This window comes from Lissotriton helveticus, chromosome 3_1 (genome assembly GCF_964261635.1).
Source record: "Lissotriton helveticus chromosome 3_1, aLisHel1.1, whole genome shotgun sequence".
In the NCBI taxonomy this organism is placed as follows: Eukaryota; Metazoa; Chordata; class Amphibia; order Caudata; family Salamandridae; genus Lissotriton; species Lissotriton helveticus.
The window spans coordinates 976,433,178-976,452,007 of record NC_136061.1 but is presented as its reverse complement, the minus strand read 5'-3'; positions in this window follow the sequence as shown (position 1 = coordinate 976,452,007).

Below are 18,830 nucleotides of genomic sequence, written 5' to 3'. Positions count from 1 at the left end.
CACTTGTTTGTATTTTCTCATTACTTCAGGTGACGGGGCACCTGTTACTTTGTCTCGAGGATATTCCTCCTTCGGCCAATTTACAGTTATTTTACACAAATCTGCTGGCACGGCTATATTAAATAATCCATCCAGATCAACCGATAGCACTTGTGAAACTTTCACAAATCGATCTACTTGTCGATACCATTCTACTGGCTTTTCTCTCAATCTGGGGAAATCATTTGTGAATGATAATATATCCTGTCTACTCCAAGGAACATGCACATATCCTCCTCCCGGTATTTCTCTCATAGGAAATTAATTTACTGCTGTTTCCTTTTCTCTGACTGGTAATGCTAATGTGGATTTATCACTAGCCTCTTCTTTCTTCTTTGCCCATTTCACTCTCCACTTATTCACATCTCCCCATTTCCGTAACAGCACAATCAATTCTTTTATCTGGGTTAACCTTCCTGCAGTATTCATATTTTCAATGTCTTTTTCTGAAAAATCTACTCTGTAAGATTTCTGCAATGTTTTATTCTTTGGGAATTCTGCTTCAAATTCATTTGCTAATCCTTCTAATTGATCATGCACAGACTTCGCTTTCCATGTTATACTTTTGCACATAAACATGAGCTCGTCATCTTGGTACGTTTTTAATCTACTGTTCCAATTGTTCCAAAAATTAATTCTTCCATATCGATTTTTAATCTTGCTACATCTAATACTTTGGGTTCATGCTCTTTTAATTTCAAAGTTTTAAGCCAATCACTTAATTCTTGTTCCGACGGTCCTATAGGAGTTTGTGTTAAATCTATTTTCTCTATACTCTTTTCAGGTGTAGCAGAGTCAGATTCTGCTCCGGTCGCATACTGATAAGGTAAACTCTGATTGGAAGTTAAGTCAGGCGGATTTACATTATTTGCTCGTCTAATTTCTGACAAATCTGGATAAATATTTTCTTTTACTTTTTGCACACTCTGTTGTAAAGGGATTGTCAGACCTGGCTCTTTTATTCTTTGGTTTTCAAACACTGGAATTACAGGTCCTATCGTTACTGGGACTGTTATTGCTTCTATGTTTTTCGTAAGCTCTTGTATCTTTTCTGTCAATTCATTTGTAGACGTATATATTCAGCAGTGCTTGCTTGTTCTTCAACTCGTTTTCTACCCTATTTACACTTTCTCGTTCGTTATTTTGCTTGGGAGTACCGGTAAATCTTGGTTCTGTTATTGAGGTATTTGGATTATATCTCACTTCTTCTCTTTCTGGTACATCTCTAAAATTTGAAAATTGCCTTGTGATTTCATTAATTCTTTCGTCTACTGGCGGAGCATTAGATGTAGTCCATAAAGAACCTGGTTGATATGGTGGCAGTCTCCTATTTAATATTTCTTCCCGTACAGCATCCTCTGATTCACTATCACTATAGCCTTCTTTCCCTGTTTCCACATTTTCCCTCTTCTCTGTACATTTCCGCCCTTCATATTCATCTGCTGATCTGACTAGATACATTCCATCACACATGTCAGCATTTCTCCATCTGCGCATTCTACTCTCATGTGTCTCTCCCCATAAACCACGCAATCTACATCTTGGTCTGATATGTCTTTCCGACCTTCCTCGACCCTTTTGTGCATCTCATCTTCCCATTCCACTAAAGCTTCAAACTGAGTCGGTCTAGGGCTTGGCTCAGGCTTCATCATACTCTCTCTCAAGTTTCGCAAAACTGCCAAATTAAAAGATCCAACTTCGCACCATCATTCCTGGTATACCTGGCCCAATTCCCTAACCAAACACATGTATGGTAACCATATTTTGACAACATATAGGAAGCAGGCGTTTTCGGCGGAGGAAGTAATTTTCCCTCTCTTGTTACTATCTCCTTGTCTTTCACAAACACATTTTTCAACTTTTTATACCATGAAGGTTTCTTCTTTTCCTCTCCGTAATAGTAATCCATTTTTCTGTAAATTCCCTGTCTTTCAAAAGATCACATACTTTTCTGTTCCGTAACACCAACCTTTCACAGCGCGGTTTACATTAGCGTACCAATTAAGATACGTCTCTTTAGTGCTTAACCAATAGTTTCGCTGCTTTTGTGATGCACCAATCAGCCCTTACTCTGTCTTGGTCACAAGGACCAATTCCTGCGCGACACTTTTGACGTCACCAGCGCTCCGGATTCTGCAGTGCCGACTGACCCCTCCTTTACAAGGTTTATCGAGACGCCGTATTTACAAGATATTCAACTGAATCAGTTAGTAACTTACACAAAACAACTCCATTTGTCTGTTTCGCTAAACAAAGTGATAGAATTTTCTCAATCACACAAGTATTCTGTATTTCCAGTAGATAGCGCTTACCTCTTCTCTACCACAGAATTTTACATTCGCCGATAAAGTAGCACCACTTCCTCTAGTTTACCCTTCTCTCAAGCTCGGGTTAAGCTCTATTACTCTCCCAGCAGTAAGTTTTAAATCAGGATACGCAATGATCCCTGTACTCGAAGGCTAAGATTTTATAGGCTGTCCTTGCTATGCATTTATCCTTTCACACGAAAAGTGCCTAACTTGGTGATGTGCGACGACACCACTTGTGATATATGACGATACCACTGCAGTATACGACAATACTACTTTTTGAAACAGACTATGCGATGTGCGACTTCATTTGCCACACTTCCTCTGCCTGCAGACAGAGTAACTAGCTTCACGCAACCCTCGGAAACCTTTTCAGGACTACATATAACGTAATACAAACTCAATAGATGTTAGTCATAATTTTGTACAATAAAACCCTGATATATCACTCTATACATAATCCTAGCTAATTCTATAGCAACCAATGCTCTGCTACCAAGCTAATTACTGATGCAGCGCTACTCCGGAAATAATTTCTAAAACCATATCACCTTTCCCAGAAATACCAAATCATACATCTACTCATCAGTGGGGCCCATAACACTGTGAGTTACACACAAAGCACTTTCATCTTACTTCATGGATTGGTGAGATTCAAGGGAGAGCTGCTGTATCATAGCGGAGTGTCTAAATTAAAACTAACTATTTATACTATTTACACCTGCAGTTTAAAGAGTTTTACCATGGGTTTTATTAACAAAACATTTTATTTAGACACACCACCGTTTTGGTTAACGGATCTGCTAGTAAAAAATTAGGCGTAGGAAAATACAAGACCAGCTTAATTCTCCATTTATCTAATTTTTATTAAAAGCAAAGTTTGGCGTGTCTAACAGTTTATTCACTTTATTTATTTCTTTATTCAAAAGATAACTTTAAAGGAGTAAAGTTTTATTTCAAACAGTTATATTCATTTATTTCAGAGATTCAGAAATAGACATTATTATTTAGTTTCAGAACACAAGTATTAGCAAAAGACAGATAGTTCCCAAAATTCATTTTCTCCTAACTAATAACCTCATCTAAAGCTCATTTCTTATTCAAAGAAAAATAGAAAATTATTCAAAGTCTTACATCTCAGGAAAAATCAGCATAGCGTCAGCATCTCAGGAGGAAATTGGAAGAGTGTTTTTTCCTTAAGTAAAATCAGCACTTTTTATACCTTTTTCACTAACTTTATCTATCTACAAAAGTAAATATCAGCATAAACTCGAGTTCTGATTGGACAATTTGGGGGTGGATGAGCATCACCTCATCATTCTAATATTCAATTTCCGTTGTGTCAGCCGAATTTTAAAGAGTCCTTTGTTTAAGAAAGTCTTTGGCCTAGTCACATCTTCAACTCCATGGACTTTTCCCACGTTCAGTAACTCATACGTCCATTCTTTTTGGCAGTCATCAGGACTTCCAGAGCATGCTGTCCTTGAACTTGTTTTCGTTCATGCACAAGCTGCTCGCATTCAAAACTCGGACTCTGGCTGCGCATGCTCAGTTCGTCTTCTATTCACAGTTAATAAAGCAGCCATATTTTCACTAGGCCTCATGGGCCAGAATGGGAACTATCATAGAAACAAACACAAATAAATGTTAATTATTGAAATATAGCCCTTCTGTTTACCTTCCTCCATACTAAGGTTTCCCTGTTAGTTATTACCTAGCAAACAAGCTACATTTATGCATGATATGCTCACCTGTCTCTAACCTCCAGCCACAAATACGTAAACAAAAAGCACATTTATGCCGCTTTTGATTATTTAATAGCTGCTTATTAGTTCAGGACATGACAGAATCACATAATCAGTTAATTATGATAGCAATATAAGCAACATTAGTTTCCCACGTGTACTTGTGTAGGTGCAATTTTTATTCTAGGTTGGTTAATTTCACACATCACTCAATTAGTTCAAGTTATGGTTATGGAAGTGTGACTTCACGAGGGGTATACAACATTTTGTTTCTCCACCTCGCTCCATCACCAGTTATTTATTTAGCGTGTCTTGGCCAGTAATTGTAAATTCATTTTTTAACAGATATATTTCTGACTAGTGATTACTCTGTTTCCTCATTGGGTAGATTTGTGGTACTATTATCTGCCCCTAGTGTATACCATTGTTGTTATGTACAGGAGGCCCCCCTATCAGCTGAATTTAAGCACACAGACCACTCATAATGAGGATTAAAGATTTTTAGCAAAACAGCTGTTTTTGGTCTCACTGGGATTCCTGTCACACACCCATGCGAGGGATCGAATCCCGGAACAAGTAGTTCAGCCTGCTCTGACAGAATATATCTTGAGAGACACAAATATTTCTAGACAGGCACATTAAATATTTATTGTTCTCAAAGTTCACTAAAACTGCGTTAACATGATTAAAAGTTGAAAGTTTGATGCCACAAGTCAATGGCATTTTCTCTGTAAGATGCGGTCGATGGCAAAGTTAAAGTGATACATTCTTGGGGCGACTCCTCGACGAGGAATTAGATTGCAGCATAAACCTTTCTTCCATTTATAACCTCGTAACCAGGTTGCCTCAGATCAGATCTAGTTTGTGTGTTCACATCCCCCAGTGAGCTGTGGAGCTGGTCAGGTGAGACGCGGCCCTATAGGCGGTTGTTATTGCAATCACCGTCTGCACCGAGTGCGAATCAGTTCTAGTAGTTAGCTTTGCCGTAAAGCAGCTCAGAATGCTGTCGTGAAAGCAGGGCGAAACATTCCGCTGTGACAAATCTTCTGCAAAAAGCAAACCCTTTATTTACACACAGTGGGAACAAATCCATTGCCACAGGCCCGATGTGTGCAATTGATAGAGGCATTTCATTTTGGAAATTTTTAAGGCACGCAGCTTTGCAGAGCCAATTCTTTAAATCAGTGCTTTGTTAGGAAGCCCTGAGAGTTCTCTCATGTCTGTTTACTTTGTTGACTGTGGTGCTTTTGCCTGTAATTGATGGCATGTGTTTTTGATAGAAATGCGTTGAATGCATGTTCGATTTTAATATTGTAAAAACGAAAAATGCTATGGATGCCATGAAATAAAACCTTTCTAGAAGAAAGCCATTTTCTAACTTCTGGGGTTGAAACACTCCCCCGGACGGAGGAATGACTTTCCCTTGGTTCCTGGGCAGCACGCTACCCTTCCTGAAGTGCTACAACACCTCGTCTGGGGTAGTAACTGCTATATAAATGCAAATACAATAAAAATACAATATACTATCTGCACTAATTCTAATCCCGGCAAACTCAGCAGTTGAGCAGTTGATTGTAGTGCATACATACTGCATTATAATTCCCTTTTACTGCTTGACACTGCCACTCACATATCACACAACTGCTAAGAGTCATGTCTCAAACCTAGCACTGTACCAGTCCACAGCAAATACACCTTCCATCACCAACTGATCAGGCATGGAATACATGAGATATGCCACATGCTGCTGGCCAATAGAGGATTTTATTGTAGTCCACCACTGCAGGTCACAACTAGCTGCACTCTATGACCGCTTCCGGGTACGTGGCAATGGCAATCAGATATTGGATAGTTTAACAAAGGTCATACCAGCAGATCTCTCCGCCATTTCCACCATTAACCTATGCCTGCTCAGGACCATAACATTAAACAGAAAGGACAAACACACACTGTAACCAGCTAAGTTGTCTATGAACCTAACATATATTAACAAGCATTAGCATTGCCAATAGATCTCGCCTTTGGAACCTTGTAAGTGTTTAGTGATGCAGTACAATATCCTTGGTGCAACAACATCAACTGCTGCATGTATAACACTTATACGGTCCCAAAGGCGAGACCTATTGGCTATGCCAATGCTTGTTTTACTTTAGAACTGAGTTTCACTTTGACCCAATCACCTTCTTTCAATTTAATGTCACTTGTATTGTGTGTTTTATCAAAGTTTGCCTTGCAAGTATCATGCATTTTTCTTAAATTGGATCTAACAACAGCTGGTGACCATTTACCGTATGTCTTCATGGTGTTCCATGCAACATTGTCTTTTGAAAAAGGTTCTCTGCCACGTAGGATTCTGAACGGACTGTATCCAGTACCTGTGGGTGTAATCCTAAAAGCCCACAGTGTACTGAAAAGTTATTTTCCCCAATTTTGTCCTGCATTAAGTGATGCCTGTGCACTGCCCATTATAACTCTTTTGGATCTTTCCATAATACCATTCCCTGCAGGATGATAAACAGGGGTTTTCTTCCCACAAATACCATTTCTTTCTAAAAATTACATATATTTTTCAGATGAAAATTGTAGTCCATTGTCACTTAGAATGTTCTTTGGAATCCCTTCCCGCAAAAACACACTTTCTAAGAATTTAATGACTTGTTTTGTATCAAACTTTTCAGTAATTTCTATTTCCGGCCACTTAGAATAATCATCAATAACTACTAGAACATTCTTATGGTTGCCTTCCTCATCATCAATGGGACCTAGCCAATCAATGCTAAGATTTTCCCATGGCGGATCAGGCAAAAGTCTAGTGCCCAGTGTGGGTCTGAATACTCGTTAGGTCTTGTCAGAGTCTTGGCAGGTAGAACACTGTTTAACACATTTTTCTATATCCCTGTCCATACCTTGCCACCAATATGACATTTTTACTCTTGCTTTCAGTTTGAGGATACCTAAATGACCTTCATGGTTTAAATCTAGGATTTTGGATCGTAGAGTCGTAGGAACAACAATTCTTTCTCCTCTGCAGATATAAATAGAATTGTCAATAACTGAATATCTTTCTTCAGTAGGAGATAGTGCTCTAGAAGCAAATGCAATTGTTACTTCTTCACCTCTGACATTTATTTGACATAATACTCCTCCTAGAGCTTTTCCACTCACATCAGTGGTGATGATACTTTATGCAAGGCTGTCAAAATCTTGGAGAGGAAAAGCTGAGGCAAGATCACTTTTTATTCTCATAAAGTCCACTTCAAGTTCTTTATTCCACATGAATTCTTGTTTAATTTTAAGTAATTGTCTTAAATTGTAAGTCTTTGTGGCAAAATTCTGTACGAATTTGGAGTACTATTCAGCCATGCCAAGAAATGACCTTATCTCGTCTTTAGACTTTGGTACGGGAGCATTCCTATTGGCCTCAATTAAATTCTTTTTTGGAGGGATCCCTACACCACTTACTTCATGTCCTAGGTATGTTACGGATTTCATCCAGAGTTTGCATTTCTTTAGTTCAGATGTTAGACCTTTTTCAGATAATATATGAAGAACATTCTTTAATCTTTCATCATGTTCATACATACTGCAATTTATGATTAGTTTGTCATCTAAAAAATTTGTAATGCCTTTTAATCCTTTAAATAATTTGTGCATTAACCTCTGAAACACGGCAGAAGCAAGCCCGAAAGGCATTCGTACAAAGCGATAACATCCAAAGGGAGTTATGAAAGCTGTTAAGCTTTTGCTGCTGTCGTGTAACTGGATTTGATGGTACGCAGATGTTAAATCTTTGGTTGAAAACAATTTAATCCCATTGGTCTGCGCTGGTAGTTCATCAATTCTTGGTAAGGGGAATTTATCTACAACGATGTTCTTGATGACATCTCTCAAATCAATGCATAAGAGCAACCGGCCATCAGGTTTGCGCGCTACGACTAATGGAGCGAGCCATTCTGCACTTTCTACAGGCTCTATTATCCCTTTTGTTTCCAAATTGTCCAATTGAGCCATGACACCTTCTTTTGTGCTGATGGGAATGTTCCTAGTTTTATGACAAACTGGTACAGCATAGTTTTTGAGTATAATTTTATGTGTAAATCCACACAGTTTTCCCACATTCCCAGAAAAGACACTAGGAAATTGTTTAACAATATCCTTAACAGGGCTATCATCTGTCTCATTTAAAAGCATAACTTGATCTTCCATCTTGGGATTGAGAATGATCCCAAGTTCCCCTTGATCAATCCACCCCAACATGGATGGTCCTTTTTATGCAACATAAAGTTTACCCATGGAATGCCTGTCTTTGAACTTGAAAGTAACTTCTACATAACCTACCATAGGTATCTTTTCACCAGTGAAGGTTACTGGTTGTATATCTGGAGGTTTTAATTTTAAATTGAGAACATTTTCAAATTTGCTTTCCCATACCTTACGTTGTATAATCGTATAAGGTGAGCCTGAATCAGGTAGAATTTGCAAGTCAACCCCACCTATGTTTAAATCACAAATTGTTTTTTTCTTGCCTGTGCCACTAATATTTAGTACAACATTTTCCTCATCATTCATGTCATTTATGCATAATATGCTATAATCACTAGAGGAGTTCTCATTGTCAACATGTTCTTCAACTTTGTCCTCAAAACATCCTATAACTTTTTTATTACCTTTTGTAATTCTCCTTCTTCAGGCTTTAGTAAAATGCCCCATAATACCACAATAACCACATCTGGATTTCAAAGTGGGACACCATTTTTCATTTGCGTTATGCTCCTTGTACCCACATCTGTAACATGTAAGTTGTTTGTCATAGTGGTATTTTTTTTTAAAGGTAGTGTATTTCTTATTGACATCTTTATCATTCCATTTGTCAAATTTCGTACTCTCATTTATGTTACTAGAAACTTTGCTAACAACATTACTCTCTTCATTATTTTTAAGTGCGACTTGTGCGCATCTTTTTGACATTTCACCTTTCTTGACTATGGCAATTATTTCATTCAAAGGTGCATCTCCGCATACCCATAGTTTTTCTTGGATGGCAGCATTATTGGAGTGCATGACAAGTTGATCTCTAATGAAACTGTCGCAATTAATAGACAATTTCTTCAAAGAAGACACATAATCCTCAACAGATTCAGACTTATGTTGTTTCCTTTGGAAACATTTGTATCTGCAAATTCCCACACAAACAGTAGGTTGGTAATGTGCATCAAGATCTTCTAGAGCTTCAAAAAATACATTACCGCCAGATCTTGTTTTTTTCCATTTGATAGTAAATTCTAGACCCTTCTGGTCCTAAACTGTGCAACAACATTTTCTTTTTCCTAGAAGCAGAACATTCATCCTCACTCTCTTCTTCTAAGGCAGATATGTAATTAAGGAAGTATTCTTTCCAGTCTAACCATTTCAATACAGGTTCACCAGGACCTGTAAGAAATGGGACTGGGGGAATTAGGCCATAACCTTGCGTGGCCATTATTTAAATCTAATGAAAAATTAAAGATTAATTATAATATGTAATGCTGTCATGCCAAGATAACATTTCTGTATATATAGGTATGATTTGTAATTATATGTATACAATGAAAAGTATATACATATATATTCAAGGCAAATATTGTGTACAATATCCAGTATTGAGTAAGTATTTAGTTATTGTGAGTAGAGGTATGCACAATCATAAATGGTGTGCATATCACCATTGAAATAACTTAGAAAATAAATGTAATACAGTACCATATGTTGCCTGAAAGTGCTAAATCAATAAAGCTTGCATCCGATTTTGTTTCAGTATAAAATTCGAAAGATACCGGTGGATTGAATACTCTCATCACTTGAGTTGCTGTACTAATCCTCATTGTGAGTGTTGCTTGGTAACCAAGAATAACAAAATGGCCACCACACAAGGGTCACGTTGCGGGACCTAGTGTGATGACGCGTACACTGTGACGGAGTTTGTCTCTTCGTTGGACGGAAGCCTGCAAGATTCTTTGCATCTCACTGCAGGCGTCAGCTGGTGAAGAGCGAAGCTGTTGTTGTCCGGAATGGACTCCCCTAGTCTCCTGGCTTCGAACGATGTCTGCGGAGCCGAAGAGATCGGGTGACACAATGGAGGTGGAACGTCACCGCCGCTCGAAAGATGCGGCCGAAGGAAGTCACTACAACGGTCACCCTTGGTAGGTAATGGCAATTCAAAAAAAGAATTACCTATTTCCAAGAGAAGTACCGTTTTTTTAATCCAGCAGTACACATACAGTTCAGCAATAAAATCTGTTTTCTTGATGTATGCAGCGATAGTTTGTTGGTAGTAATCACTAATAAACTTCTTTTAAAGATGAAAATTCCATAGAATTATAGATTTCCTTGAATGTGAAACGGCAACAAATTGTAAGGTTCTGAGGTTTTTAACAGTCTTCTCTCCTGCTTGCTCCAAAGACTGCTCAAGTAGAATTCAGGATTCCAAAAAATTAGAATGTGGCTTGTAAGATATAGAAAAACCAAAGGTGGTGATGGACGGAGCGTTGACAATACAAACACTCACACCCAGTCAACTGATCTGGGTTTAATCCATCACCGTTCTTTAGCTCACTCCGCCACCCCAGTTCAGACATGGCCATATGCAAATCAGTCTGACCCTGTGCCTCATGGGAACAGTCCAGCCCGAACTGCCAAGCCATGTCTTCCCTGGACCGGAATCAAGCTTCCCAGGACCGGTTTCTGGCATTACAGCCGTCTTCAGCCGGGCTTGCTTGACTCCAGTGGCAAAGTGAGCAAGGGACTCACGTCTGAGCATACCCTGCCAACTTAGGGCGAACAAAGAAAAACCAAAGGTGGTGATGGACGGAGCGTTGACAATACAAACACTCACCCCCAGTCAACTGATCTGGGTTTAATCCATCACCGTACTTTAGCTCACTCTGCCACCCCAGTTCAGACATGGCCAAATGGAAATCAGTCTGACTCTGTGCCTCATGGGAATAGTCCAGCCCGAACTGCCAAGCCATGTCTTCCCTGGACCGGAATCAAGCTTCCCAGGACCGGTTTCTGGCATTACAGCCGTCTTCAGCCGAGCTTGCTTGACTCCAGTAGCAAAGTGAGGAAGGGACTCACGTCTGAGCATACCCTGCCAACTTAGGGCGAACAAAGAAAAACCAAAGGTGGTGATGGACGGAGCGTTGACAATACAAACACTCACCCCCAGTCAACTGATCTGGGTTTAATCCATCACCGTTCTTTAGCTCACTCCGCCACCCCAGTTCAGACATGGCCATATGCAAATCAGTCTGACCCTGTGGCTCATGGGAACAGTCCAGCCCGAACTGCCAAGCCATGTCTTCCCTGGACCGGAATCAAGCTTCCCAGGACCGGTTTCTGGCATTACAGCCGTCTTCAGCCGGGCTTGCTTGACTCCAGTGGCAAAGTGAGCAAGGGACTCACGTCTGAGCATACCCTGCCAACTTAGGGCGAACAAAGAAAAACCAAAGGTGGTGATGGACGGAGCGTTGACAATACAAACACTCACCCCCAGTCAACTGATCTGGGTTTAATCCATCACCGTTCTTTAGCTCACTCCGCCACCCCAGTTCAGACATGGCCATATGCAAATCAGTCTGACCCTGTGCCTCATGGGAACAGTCCAGCCCGAACTGCCAAGCCATGTCTTCCCTGGACCGGAATCAAGCTTCCCAGGACCGGTTTCTGGCATTACAGCCGTCTTCAGCCGGGCTTGCTTGACTCCAGTGGCAAAGTGAGCAAGGGACTCACGTCTGAGCATACCCTGCCAACTTAGGGCGAACAAAGAAGAACCAAAGGTGGTGATGGACGGAGCGTTGACAATACAAACACTCACCCCTAGTCAACTGATCTGGGTTTAATCCATCACCGTTCTTTAGCTCACTCCGGCACCCCAGTTCAGACATGGCCATATGCAAATCAGTCTGACCCTGTGCCTCATGGGAACAGTCCAGCCCGAACTGCCAAGCCATGTCTTCCCTGGACCGGAATCAAGCTTCCCAGGACCGGTTTCTGGCATTACAGCCGTCTTTAGCCGGGCTTGCTTGACTCCAGTGGCAAAGTGAGCAAGGGACTCACGTCTGAGCATACCCTGCCAACTTAGGGCGAACAAAGAAAAACCAAAGGTGGTGATGGACGGAGCGTTGACAATACAAACACTCACCCCCAGTCAACTGATCTGGGTTTAATCCATCACCGTTCTTTAGCTCACTCCGCCACCCCAGTTCAGACATGGCAATATGCAAATCAATCTGACCCTGTGCCTCATGGGAACAGTCCATCCCGAACTTCCAAGCCATGTCTTCCCTGGACCGGATTCAAGCTTCCCAGGACCGGTTTCTGGCATTACAGCCATCTTCAGCCGGGCTTGCTTGACTCCAGTGGCAAAGTGAGCAAGGGACTCACGTCTGAGCATACCCTGCCAACTTAGGGCGAACAAAGAAAAACCAAAGGTGGTGATGGACGGAGTGTTGACAATACAAACACTCACCCCCAGTCAACTGATCTGGGTTTAATCCATCACCGTTCTTTAGCTCATTCCGCCACCCCAGTTCAGACATGGCCATATGCAAATCAGTCTGACCCTGTGCCTCATGGGAACAGTCCAGCCCGAACTGCCAAGCCATGTCTTCCCTGGACCGGAATCAAGCTTCCCAGGACCGGTTTCTGGCATTACAGCCGTCTTCAGCCGGGCTTGCTTGACTCCAGTGGCAAAGTGAGCAAGGGACTCACGTCTGAGCATACCCTGCCAACTTAGGGCGAACAAAGAATGCCAGAAACCGGTCCTGGGAAGCTTGATTCCGGTCCAGGGAAGACATTGTTGTTGTTATGCGTTCTTATATAGCGCTCGACTACCCGTAGGCATCTCGGCGCTTGCCTTGGGAACCCATCCTGGCTTTTCCCTGTGAGATACCCGTACTGGGCATCCCCAAGGTGAAAGCCAGGCATCCCGCCGCAGGGGGCCGTAGTGGAGATTAAGCAGGCTGATGCCCAGAGCTGCAGAGTGTGAACCCGTGATTCGAGTAGGCACCGAAACGAGAATTATCGAGTCCGTGGGTATTTGGGCTCAAGACCCAAGACATGGCTTGGCAGTTCGGGCTGAACTGTTCCCATGAGGCCCAGGGTCAGACTGATTTGCATATGGCCATGTCTGAACTGGGGTGGCGGAGTGAGCTAAAGAACGGTGATGGATTAAACCCAGATCGGTTGACTGTGGGTGAGTGTTTGTATTGTCAACGCTCCGTCCATCACCCCCTTTGGTTTTTCTTTGTTCGCCCTAAGTTGGCAGGGTATGCTCAGACGTGAGTCCCTTGCTCACTTTGCCACTGGAGTCAAGCAAGCCCGGCTGAAGACGGCTGTAATGCCAGAAACCGGTCCTGGGAAGCTTGATTCCGGTCCAGGGAAGACATGGCTTGGCAGTTCGGGCTGAACTGTTCCCATGAGGCACAGGGTCAGACTGATTTGCATATGGCCATGTCTGAACTGGGGTGGCGGAGTGAGCTAAAGAACGGTGATGGATTAAACCCAGATCAGTTGACGGGGGTGAGTGTTTGTATTGTCAACGCTCCGTCCATCACCCTCTTTGGTTTTTCTTTGTTCGTCCTAAGTTGGCAGGGTATGCTCAGACGTGAGTCCCTTGCTCACTTTGCCACTGGAGTCAAGCAAGCCCGGCTGAAGACGGCTGTAATGCCAGAAACCGGTCCTGGGAAGCTTGATTCCGGTCCAGGGAAGACATGGCTTGGCAGTTCGGGCTGAACTGTTCCCATGAGGCACAGGGTCAGACTGATTCGCATATGGCCATGTCTGAACTGGGGTGGCGGAGTGAGCTAAAGAACGGTGATGGATTAAACCCAGATCAGTTGACTGGGGGTGAGTGTTTGTATTGTCAACGCTCCGTCCATCACCCCATTTGGTTTTTCTTTGTTCGCCCTAAGTTGGCAGGGTATGCTCAGACGTGAGTCCCTTGCTCACTTTGCCACTGGAGTCAAGCAAGCCCGGCTGAAGACGGCTGTAATGCCAGAAACCGGTCCTGGGAAGCTTGATTCCGGTCCAGGGAAGACATGGCTTGGCAGTTCGGGCTGAACTGTTCCCATGAGGCACAGGGTCAGACTGATTTGCATATGGCCATGTCTGAACTGGGGTGGCGGAGTGAGCTAAAGAACGGTGATGGATTAAACCCAGATCAGTTGACTGGGGGTGAGTGTTTGTATTGTCGACGCTCCGTCCATCACCCCCTTTGGTTTTTCTTTGTTCGCCCTAAGTTGGCAGGGTATGCTCAGACGTGAGTCCCTTGCTCACTTTGCCACTGGAGTCAAGCAAGCCCGGCTGAGGACGGCTGTAATGCCAGAAACCGGTCCTGGGAAGCTTGATTCCGGTCCAGGGAAGACATGGCTTGGCAGTTCGGGCTGAACTGTTCCCATGAGGCACAGGGTCAGACTGATTTGCATATGGCCATGTCTGAACTGGGGTGGCGGAGTGAGCTAAAGAACGGTGATGGATTAAACCCAGATCAGTTGACTGGGGTGAGTGTTTGTATTGTCAACGCTCCGGCCATCACCCCCTTTGGTTTTTCTTTGTTCGCCCTAAGTTGGCAGGGTATGCTCAGACGTGAGTCCCTTGCTCACTTTGCCACTGGAGTCAAGCAAGCCCGGCTGAAGACGCCTGTAATGCCAGAAACCGGTCCTGGGAAGCTTGATTCCGGTCCAGGGAAGACATGGCTTGGCAGTTCGGGCTGAACTGTTCCCATGAGGCACAGGGTCAGACTGATTTGCATATGGCCATGTCTAAACTGGGGTGGCGGAGTGAGCTAAAGAACGGTGATGGATTAAACCCAGATCAGTTGACTGGGGGTGAGTGTTTGTATTGTCAACGCTCCGTCCATCACCTCCTTTGGTTTTTCTTTGTTCGCCCTAAGTTGGCAGGGTATGCTCAGATGTGAGTCCCTTGCTCACTTTGCCACTGGAGTCAAGCAAGCCCGGCTGAAGACGGCTGTAATGCCAGAAACCGGTCCTGGGAAGCTTGATTCCGGTCCAGGGAAGACATGGCTTGGCAGTTCAGGCTGAACTGTTCCCATGAGGCACAGGGTCAGACTGATTTGCATATGGCCATGTCTGAACTGGGGTGGCGGAGTGAGCTAAAGAACGGTGATGGATTAAACCCAGATCAGTTGACTGGGGGTGAGTGTTTGTATTGTCAACGCTCCGTCCATCACCCCCTTTGGTTTTGCTTGTAAGATATAGCCTTGAAAGTCCTTAATGATGTAATAATGATCCAGTCAGATTAGGTTGAATAAAGTAGGTTTATTTCTAGAGCAAGCAGGTACCATCTACTCAGCAGGATGCCTTGTCTCTAACTGCTGCAGCTAGAACTAGAACATCCACTGAGAGGCATACAGCGACAGTAACCATAGCAATGGTTACTAAGATATCTGTGATGCCACAGGATCAGCTTCCTTTTGTGCACAAGTGTTGTGCCTGAGACCTGTCTGTGGTGCAAGAGATTTAAGAGCTAACTGAAGTGTACAAGGGCTGAGATCAGACTGTTGTACAGAGAGTGGAGATTCAGATTTAGAAATAGTGCACAGGGTATGATGTCATCTACCTTCAGTGTACAAGGCTTGAGATCCGCCTGCCAGTGCGCAAGTGTTAAGATTGAGTCTTACATGCAGCAATATAAATATGCACCTGCAGCCCACAAATGTTGAAATTGTACCTACAGTGCACGAGGTTTGAGATTGTGGCATTTCTCCAGTGCACAAATTGTGAGATGTACATGTATTGTACAATGACTTAAATCAGCCTACAGGGCATGATGGTTGATATTGAGACCTACCGATAGTGCTCAAGATATGAGAGCTGCCTGCTTTGTGCAAGAATGGAGATGAGCCTGCAGTACACAAATGTTCAGATTGAGATCTACCTGCTCTGCTCAAGTGTTGAAACATATTGGCAGTACACATTAACAGCCAGATTCATGAAGCCAAAATCGGCTTGCAAAGGGCCAGATTCTGCGAATCTGGCCCTTTGCGAGCGCTTTATTTGCATTTGGGATTCATCATCCCAAATGCAAAATTCGCAAATTTTGAAATCGCTAAATTGCGAAGAATTGCATTTAAGGGATCTCTATTTGAGATTCCTTAAATGCAATTCATGAACCATTTTAGAATTGCGAATTCGCAATCTTGGGCCGCTATTTACCGCGAAGTCTGACTTTGTGGTAAATAGCGAACTCTTAGAAAAATGTACTTTAGTGCATTTTTCTGAGTTGGATGTTACACACACACATGTCCTTTGGACATGTGTGTGCGCAACACCAGTCTAAATCACCATTTCAGGGGTGCTACAGGGTGTCCTTTGGACACCCTGTGGCACCCTTGAAATCGCTTCCTTATTTGCGATTCGCTAATTGGAGTCATTCCTTATTTGCGATTAGCAATTAGCGAATCGCAAATAAGGAAGCAGTAGAAATCGCTATAAATTTTGCGATTTCTACATGCATCCCGTTTTGCGAGTCTTTAATAGCGATTCCTTAATAATCGCTATTAAGGACTCGCAAAAGAGGAGCATGATGAATCTGGGGGTTAGAGAGTTACCTGCACAGCACAAAGGTTAAGATGGTACCTGCAGTACATGAAGACTGCGGCTAAATCTACCTGCAGTGCACAATGGGGTGGGATTAGGAGCCACCTGCAGTGCACAAGTTTTTAGTTTGAGATCTATGTACAGTCTATTAGGATAAAAATTGAGATCTTTAACTCCACCATTACTTTCCCCATATCTGTTGCACACACTTGATTGGAGTATGTCTTTATTTCTTTCTTTCCAACCACTTTATTCGATTAATAAAAATCATAAAAGTACAAATACAAAACACAGGACAATACAATACATTTAGACAATAAAAAAACTATGAATCAATAATACACTAATATATATAAATGATTTAAAGCTAAAAAAAACAGATCAATTAAAACAAATTCATGGTATTTTAAAATTCAGGGGGAATACACGGTTCAATCATCAATAGGAATTTTTGCTTCCTAAGACGAACAGCAGCAACAAGAAAACTAGCAATATTAAAAATGTTCCAAGTGTTGTCTAACAATTGCAGGTACATTAGAGCTGGTCTGACCTGAAGGAATCCCTTACCCCTCAGAAGTGGGATTAAAAACTTTTTCCTAATTACAGTATAAAAATCACAGAACATTATAAAGTGCATAGTGTCTTGGTTTGAAAAACTGTCACAATTACAAGGGGCTGTGTCTTCAGGTTTACACCATCCTGAAAAATTTCCCAACGAGAAATGAATCAGGTTAAAGCGAAACCTGATCAAGAGCCAACGATGGAGGGGCTTTGTCATGATTCTTAAGTAGGGCTCTAATGATGGCAAAAAGATTAATAAGTAGTGAGCCCTAACCAGTGGTTTTTTTTTTGTTTCTTCAGCCTTCCGTTCCAGCCCCAGTGTACTCAGAAACTGTGATTTAATCCATTTTAGGTCAGTTTTCTTAATTCCTTCCGGAGATTGATAAATGTCTGGGTGCCCACGTTTAAAAAACATATTCTTGACGTATGACAGCCACTCGATATTGCTAGCTTTATCTAAGGCCACACAGTCCCTTAAGATCTGATGGTTCAAAGTGAGTTCAGGGTTAAGCCAAGTTTTTATCCAACAAATCAAGGGGGCCAAACTCACCAGGTCGGTCACATATCCCATCCCAACTTCCTGGTGGATAGCAAAGGTTGGTGTCAATTGTGGAATGGACAGAAGATTGCGAAAAAATTTGTTTTCTGCCATCTGGACCCCTACGGCTTGTTTATATCCCCAAATAGCTGCGACATAAGTGGCAATAGCAAGACATTTCGATCTATAAATGGCGAGAATAGCCTCACAGGGCTTGGCTTCCAATCGCCGTGCAAAGCTAAGTAGTGCTGATGACGATCTCACCATAGCATGTTTTTTAGCTTTAAGCTGGGGGGCCCAAGAACACCTGTCATCAAACAGGACCCCCAGATATGTAAAAACCTTCACTCTGGTGACCTCTGCCCCATTGCAGTAAAAGGTTTTGGCTGTGTTCTTACGCTGTCCCATGGTCAAGACTTGATTGGAGTATGTAAACAAAGACTTTGTAACGTTGGAATAAGTGGAGTTTACTAAGTCACATAAAAAGGGAGTGCTGCATCACAACAGATACATTCTTTTGAGATTGCCTTTTACATGCAATGCCTAATTGTAATTCAAAAGGCTTGAGATCTGATTGCAGTACACGAGGGTTGAGTGAGGTTACCAGCAACTTATGAGACCGAAGATATTACTACAGTGTACAAGAATGTAACCAGAGACTTATCCAATGCATCAGGTATAAGAATGCAATCTGTTTGCAGTGTTAACGGTTTGAGACGGATAACTATAAACATTGCATGATGGTCGAGATCTACCTGCAAATTGTGAAGGTTGAGATCAATCTGCAGTGCAAGAGGACTGAGCTATTACTGCAATGCCTGTGGGTTGAGATTGAGGTCTACTTGCAGAGCATTCTGGTTGTGAACTATCTCCCGTGCTTGAGGATGGAGAACTAACTGCAGTGCATGATTGGTGAGATTGACATCTACCAGCAGTGCAGAAGGGATCTTTGGCATCTACCAACAGTGCACAAAGTGTGGGCTCTAACTGCAGTGTGAAAGAGTACTAACTGCGGTGCCTAAGGTCTCAGATCTATCTGAAA